Below are 8,023 nucleotides of genomic sequence, written 5' to 3'. Positions count from 1 at the left end.
TTAACTGCAGCAAGCCAGCTTTGATTCGGTGGCTATCCTGAACTACGACTGCAAGTAACTCTTTTGAGGTGGCGCACACGAGTCCACATATTCACCATATCAATACACCACTATGGATCCGCTCCCGTCTCCCTACGAGGACGCCATCCATAGCACTCACGCTTATCTTGCGCATTTTAGAGTATCCACTTTCACTTGTCTATGAACTGTACAGGCAACCCAGAAGTCCTTTACCGCGGACACGGCTATTCGAATAGATCATATTAACCCTGCAGGGGTGTACTTCTTCACACACGCTCTCGCCACTTACCGCCATGTACACGTCATGTATCTCGGCAACCTTCAAGCGGAAGCCTGGCGAGGGAGTCGGCCACGACCTAACTAACCACACAAGTCTCTAGTCCAGGTTTATCGCCTATTCGGGTTCCATCCGCAAGGAGATCCGGCCGGGGTGTCGCTCACGGCCCCAAACGATGTGTGCAGGGTTCCCAAGCACACCTCGACGGGTGGATCTACGCTTGGTACACCGTGCCACGGTGCCTAGTCTGTCCCAAGCCCACCTATACCGGATGCCACTTGGTAGACTACTAACACTACCTACAAACACCAGAAACTAGTTGCAACTCCTGGACAGAGATCAGGTTGATTAATAAGTCGAGAGAGTCAATTAAGGATCCCAATGTGTGGTAGTAGCTGTTCATGGATCACAAACACAGAACTCAGTTCCTCAGGACGGCTGCAATGAGACAACCCACCATGTACTCCTACATGGCCTCTCACCGCTACCTTTACCAAATCGTGTTCACACACTTAGCTCTCAACAGTAGGACATGTTTACACACCTCCGATTCATTCCCGATGAATCAGACCTGACTCAACTCTAAGCAATAGCAGGCATGACAAACAAGCATGAATGAGTAGGCACATCAGGGCTCAAACAACTCCTACTCATGCTAGTGGGTTTCATCTATATAATGTGGCAATGACAGGTCATGCAGAGGATAAAGGGGTTCAGCTACCGCAGCAAGTAACAGATGAATCGTTGTTGTCCTAAAGCAGTAAAAGAGAGCAGGAGCGAGAGAGTAGGATTGTATCGGAATGAGCAAGGGGGTTTTGGTTGCCTGGCACTTCTGAAGATAATATAATTCTTCATTGGTGTCATCGAACTCATCGTCGGAACCACGTCTATCAAGAGGGGACAAACACCGGCAAACAAGGAAGAACACAATCAATGCAATGCACAATATGATGCATGCTATGACATGGCAATATGAATGTGTTTTGAGCTAATGCAACTAGCAACATGTTAAATGGAGTTGGTTTGAACCCTAGGTTCAAATTCAAACCCCATATGTGAGGGTTTAAATGTCATTTATATGATTTGGCCTAAACAGTAGCCATAAGTTGTTCTAACATGCATGAAAATGGTACAGATGGATAGATTGGATTTTTCTGATCATTTTTCATATATAATTTATTTCATTTGGAGTTACGGTTGAATTTCTATCATTTTTAGAAGTTTGTGGTATTTTCTGGATTTTCTGATTTATTTTAAATCCAGAAAATCATTTATTGCGTCAGCATGACATCACCCTAACGTCATCAGGTCAACAGGGCGGGTTCAGGTCAAACCTGACCAGTGGGGTCCACTGGTCAGTGACTGGGGCTGATTAGTGTCGCTGACATGTGGACCCAGTCAACGGCCACGTCAGCTTGGTCAACACTGACGCGTGGGGCCGTTGTGATTAGTTAATACTAAGCAGAAACTAATATAAGTTTAATTAGGCAGTGGGGCCCGGCTGTCAGTGTAACTAAGTGTTGACTAAGTGCGTCGTTAACCTAAACTAAGCGGCCACGTCACCATCGCCGGAGTTACGCCGGCGGCGACCGAAACGCGGCGGAGGCACACTGGGTTGGCTCGGGTTTTGCCCACGGTCGACCAAATCGACCGGGGTTTGGTCCTATGCATAGCTGGGGCTCGCGCACATCTAGCAGGGCAAGTGGGAAGAGCTGGGGTGGCCGGAGGCGATGGCAACCACGACGACGGCGGCGACCAGAGTTCGGCCAACGGCGGGCTAGGCGATGCAGGGCGCTAGGGGAGGCTTTGGTGTGTGTTACGTGCTCCTAGTGAGGTGTGGAGCACGGTGGTGTGCCCGGCTTCGAGCCACTATGGCTCTGGCCATGACGGCGACGTGCGGTGGCGGCGGCGGGCGCGGTCGAGCTCGGTGAGGTCGCGGCGGTGCTTGAGAGCGAGAACGGGAAGGGGGGAGGAGGAAGATAAGCTCACGGGGAGTGCAGGGGGCGTTAAAGCAGGCTCGGGGAAGGCTCGGAGGAGACGGCGCGGCCGTGGCGATCTTGGCGTCCGAGGGGGAAGAAGGCGAGGTAGCCGGCGATGCAGGGCGGCAGGCGTCGCGTGGCTCTGCGTAGATGATGAAGACGACCCTGCGGTTCTCCTGGGCGGGTCAGCGAGGTGAGGGGAGCTCGGCGGGCACGGCTATGGCAAGCGGCGGCGATGGCGGCGCTCGGGGAAGAGAGGGGAAGGGGGACAGAGGAGGGGATGAGCATGGGGAGAGTGAGAGAGCGTCGAGGGGGCCGCGTGGCATCTCCCTGGGGTCGAGGAAGCGAGCAGGGAGGCAGGAGGAGGTGGAAGCAGGAGGTGGCCGCGGCTCGGCTGTGCGCGCGCCACGCACGATGCCAGAAGGCATGGGGAAGACGACGCGCGAGGAGGTGGGCTGGGCTGGCCAACCGGGCCGGCCAGGTGGGCTTTGGTGGATCCCAGGTAAGTTCCAGGTAAGTCTCTCTCTCTCTCTTTTATTTTAGTTTTTTCTATTTCTGTTATTTTGTTTTGGTTTAGTTTGGAAACTAAACCATTTTAAAACTTTCTGTAAATTTTTATGTGAGCTCAGAGAGCTAGTCCAAGGTCACATGCAAACTTACAAAATATTTGAACATTATTTCTTATATAGCAGAAATAATTCCAACCCAAATATATTATTGATTTAAATCAAAGACCCAAAATAAATTATTTCTGTGACTCTGAAAATATTGGTTTGAATTTTACCTCACGCCAATATTTTCACAGAATAACAGGAACATTTTCTTGGACTCATTTGATGAGTTTTTAAATGTTGGTTATTTTTAGAGGTTTTCTGAGGCTTTTGAAAATTCCTCAATTCAAGTTTCATTTGAATTTAAACATGATGCTCACATGGAAGGGCTAGCCTAGTGCAGACCAGAACTAGGGATGTGACAGCTCACCCCTACTAAACAAGAATCTCATCCCGAGATTCAAGACGTAAGGTAAGTAGACAGAGGGGACACAAAGCTAACACGATCTTCATGATCCAATTGCCCTTCTCGAAGATGTTGATTCATTGCTTCATATTGATCTTGACGTCTTTACTTTCGAGATCTTCATCCAACTCGATGAAGTCAGAAGGAAACTCTATCGGAAAGGACCATTGAAACTCTCCATACCAGGCTAAGGCAATTCTTGAGCGACCATTTGGAGGGGTTCGGTAGAATGGCATACCCAGATTAGAATGGATGATGTGGATTACCTTGTTGAAAACAACACAAGGGATGATTTTAGTAACTGGGGAGAAGCTCGAAAGTAGAGAGTGAGTCCACTGTTTGAAAAGCTATAGCATAACCGAGGAAACTAAGAGCAATCCTAGTTAGTGCCGATGATAACACCTAGAGCTTGCGCGTGCTCTCAAGAACTTGAGCATTTCCATATTCATCAAGGTTTTACCAATATCCGTGTCAAGGATCCTGGCAACACAACGTACTACCATGATGAACAGCGATGGACGATGCAGATGCAAAGAAAGATAACACTTTCTTAGATTTCACCTTAGCGAGGCCAAGGAAACAAAATCTGGATGACCGACCGAGAGACATTTAGCACTCCGCTTCTAATGTTCTCCTTGATGTGCTAGTGTATCCCATTCATAGATATGGTTTGATATCTACAACATCAAGTAAAAGGTCGGACTTCGGGAACACAAAAATCATAAGGCACAACTAGGGAGTAAACCCTACGAAGTCCTTATGGGGAGGTGGCCAACTTCCTCAATCAAGATACTACAACAATAGGTCTTCTGGCTGGATGTGTTGGCCACGACATCCACTTTACCGGGTTACAGAGAGACCAATATAGTAGTTCTTGGGAATTGTTCCAACCATCATATCTGCCTGAGATTCAGATCTGGTTGGGGTCAGGACATTCCAGACTCATCAAGTCTAGAAAAAATGAAAGTTTGCAACACAAATCGATGAGATGACGTTGCGAGATTCTCAGGAAAAGAACTACGATAGCAAGCTCCAAAACATGAGTTGGTTCTGCTACACACATGTGAACACGCCGTCTCAGACAAGCATGACCACATAGTAGTCTTATAATAAAACACTACCGAGTTCAGGTGGGGAACCATCATCAAGGATTTCGAAGTCTTTACGCGTGCTAGACTTCTTTTCCTTGAACAAATCAATCAGTGGCTTAGTGTGCTACGGAGTTCATATGGAACGAAGATGATCAGTCTAACAGACCATAGAATACTTTGCACGTGCATGACTGACTTGGGATGATTCCAAAGGAGGTAAAACAAGCCTTCTCAAACTCATGGCGGCAACTTGCATCAAATGCACATGAATTAGAGGGACTCACTTCTTTCATCCAAACATATGCATCACGAACGGGTCATGAAGATAACGCTTATAAAAGTTTCCAATACTAGCTGGATGTTCAACACAGATCACGAAGAAGATAACAATGTTGCTGATGGGCTCAACAACAATTCATCCAGGTTTCCATATAGTTGGAGTTCCACAACTGTGTGAACACGGTGATAGCATTGGTCAGACCAAAGGATGTAATGGTGTATGCTCAAGGAATCAACCACGAGTAAGACAACATTACGAATATCGTTGGTTCTGATTTGATTTACCGATAGCCCACACTCAAATCAAAGTTTTGATGAGACAATAGGTCCAACAACTGATCACAGGGACCAATCAATGAACATATCATCTTCAACACACATACAAGATATCCCTTAAAATGAACTAAGTAGGACAAGCTTTTATCTTCCAACTCTCCAAGTTGTTGTCCAGCTTAACCAACTAACTCAGGGGTATCCGACACTGATTGTTGGAGAAGGGGTGGTTACAAGAAACCAACTTGATCACGAGTTCAACATAGCGGTCAGGGAACAACCTGGTGATACCTCCGAGAAGACATTCGGAGAGTCACGAACCACCGATATGCTACTAAGCTCGAGAACAATCTTGCTTTTCAGGGCAAGACGAGATGATCAAATAAGCAAGGGATTGATACAATCCTAACTCATTGATCGAGAAGTGCACCAAAAAAATAAAGACTAGGTAGAACAATCAATCTTAGAATGATGATTCAAAAACCAACACGCTAAGAATGAAATTATTGTCCTTTAACTACCAAGCAACAAAGTTGCGAGGAGTATTGATTTCACACATCATAGTTCACTTGTCGGCATTCCGGTTCAACAACACGGGGACCGAGGAATGAATAATGATGGCGAGAAGTATCACTGCACCAAGAATTCATAAGATGATGTGTAATTCCTATGACATTCTTGATATAAAGATGGTAATACTCCAAGGTAGAACGAATCAAAAGCTGGATTGGCATTTTGATTTGCGGATTACAACTACTTTGACCCAATCCTGGATATGGATGAGGTTCTAGAGTTTGTTTCTCCTAGTCATTCTGAAATAGAATGGCTTGACGGACCACAAGAATAATAAGTATCGATGAACATGATTGCCAACTACTCCTTACTATAAATTGATAGACGAGGGCCAGAAAACAACTAAAGAGGGACAACTCAAAGGAACATACGATTTTCTGAGTTGTGGATGCATAGACTAGCATGTCGAACGAGTTCAACATATTTCTTCCGGATAACCCATGCAGAAAGGTAGAACTGACAGAGTCACAATTATGAATGGAGAACCCCTCAAGAGTACTCTGATTGTGAGCTTTTGGTTCAAAGAACTTCTGCCTTAATGGTTCATGGTATTTGGAAGAAGGAAATACCACGGACCTCGAGGACTATCGCAAAGGTTACTAATATCCTAAAGGTACGAGCAACACTATCAACACGAGGTAAGTTGAGTGAATCTTGGGTCAAGAAGCCCGGAATAGAATGCCTACTAACTAAGTGGCATCACGAGATGCTTTTGAGAATGATGGCCAGAATCATCACGCTGGGAACACAAAACATGGCTAGACTACCTGGTGATCCTCTAAGACACCTAGGGTCATAATACTAGCTCCAACATATATGTCGAGGCAACATAGTACCTCAACTCAGCAATTTAGTGTGGTTAACCTGGCCTAAAAGACATCGGAATGAAAAGAAGGGATTTGCAAATGCATCAGACTATTTAGAAACCTGGGATGACTCAGACAGCATAACGGCTGTAAATGCTCGAAAAGATTTAAGACATCCTGTAAAATGGTGGCATAACCACTCGATTATCATAATATCAAGGTTCTGAGATCAACTATGAATACAGGGAAATAATAGGAACTGAACTGAGGCTTGAATCCAACAATTCTATAAGTCTACGGATTAGAAACAAGTGATCCTAATAGAAAGAAGAGATAGCCTAGTTCCTTAACCCCGTAGGAAAGATAAGATGACTCGGATTAGAGGGCATGAGGTATAAGGAGTAAAAAGAGCCTTACGTTCCATCCCACAATCAATTCCCCTACATATAACTAAAGAATTTCTAGACTCAACTTTGACCAGTTTGGCTTGGTAATCCTACAGGAAGTCAAGCTCTGATACCAAAGCTGTCAGGACCCCGACTCAATGCCACATCGATCTAGCATGTAACACCTCATATCGCTTTGCGGCCTCACGCACGGTATCCCCACGGGTGTCGCCTTACCTTTGCCCGGGACCATTTGCGCCTTTTGGCACACGTATATGATAGTGTCGCTAGCATCCATATGATAAGGAGCCCGGGCTGACATGGCTAGTCGTAAACCCAAAGTGGCACAAACTTACAGGGACAGGCATCCATGACCCAGCATCGAACGTGTCGGTCATCAGCGAGTGAATCCAGGCTGTAGCACTGGGCTAGCAGGACTCCAGTGAATCGGGCTGTAGCGGGCTAACAGGACTCCGGTATTCATCGCGTGACATTTCCCCGAAGGGACAGACACAGGAACGAAGAAGGACACATGCCGGCCAGCCTAAGTGTTCCGGAGCAGTAGCAAGCTGCCATGGCTCAGTGGAAGCACTAGGAGACATTTCCCGATAAGAGAGACTACTAAGGATAAACAACTAGATAGTCAGATCCCACACATACCAAGCATTTCAATAACATACACACAATATGCTCGATATGTGCAAATACAACATGGCATCACAACATGACTCTACAACTCAAGTATTTTATTCAATAGGCTCCGAGGAGCGAGATATTACAAACATGGGTCTCATGACCCAACACTCAGAGCATACAAGTCAAAGCACAAGCGGAAGCTTAACATGTCTGGGTACAGACATCAACAAATGAAAAAGGCTGAGAAGCCTGACTATCTACCAGATCCTGCCGAGGGCACAAGATCGTAGCTGAGGTAACAAGCTAAACGTCGAAGTCCACGCGGAACTACTAGTGAGAAGGAAATCTCTGCAAAAACGTAAAATAGGCAAACGTGAGTACAAATATACCCAGCAAGACTTACATCAGAACTAACTACATATGCATCATTATCAACAAAGGGGATGGTGGGGTTTAACTGCAGCAAGCCAGCTTTGACTCGGTGGCTATCCTGAACTACGACTGCAAGTAACTCTTTTGAGGTGGCGCACACGAGTCCACATATTCACCATATCAATACACCACTATGGATCCGCTCCCGTCTCCCTACGAGAGCGCCATCCATAGCACTCACGCTTATCTTGAGCATTTTAGAGTATCCACTTTCACTTGTCTATGAACTGTACAGGCAACCCAGAAGTCCTTT

This window comes from Triticum aestivum, chromosome 7B, assembly GCF_018294505.1.
Source record: "Triticum aestivum cultivar Chinese Spring chromosome 7B, IWGSC CS RefSeq v2.1, whole genome shotgun sequence".
NCBI lineage: Eukaryota > Viridiplantae > Streptophyta > Magnoliopsida > Poales > Poaceae > Triticum > Triticum aestivum.
The sequence above is the reverse complement of the archived record's forward strand: the minus strand, read 5'-3'. Positions refer to the sequence as shown.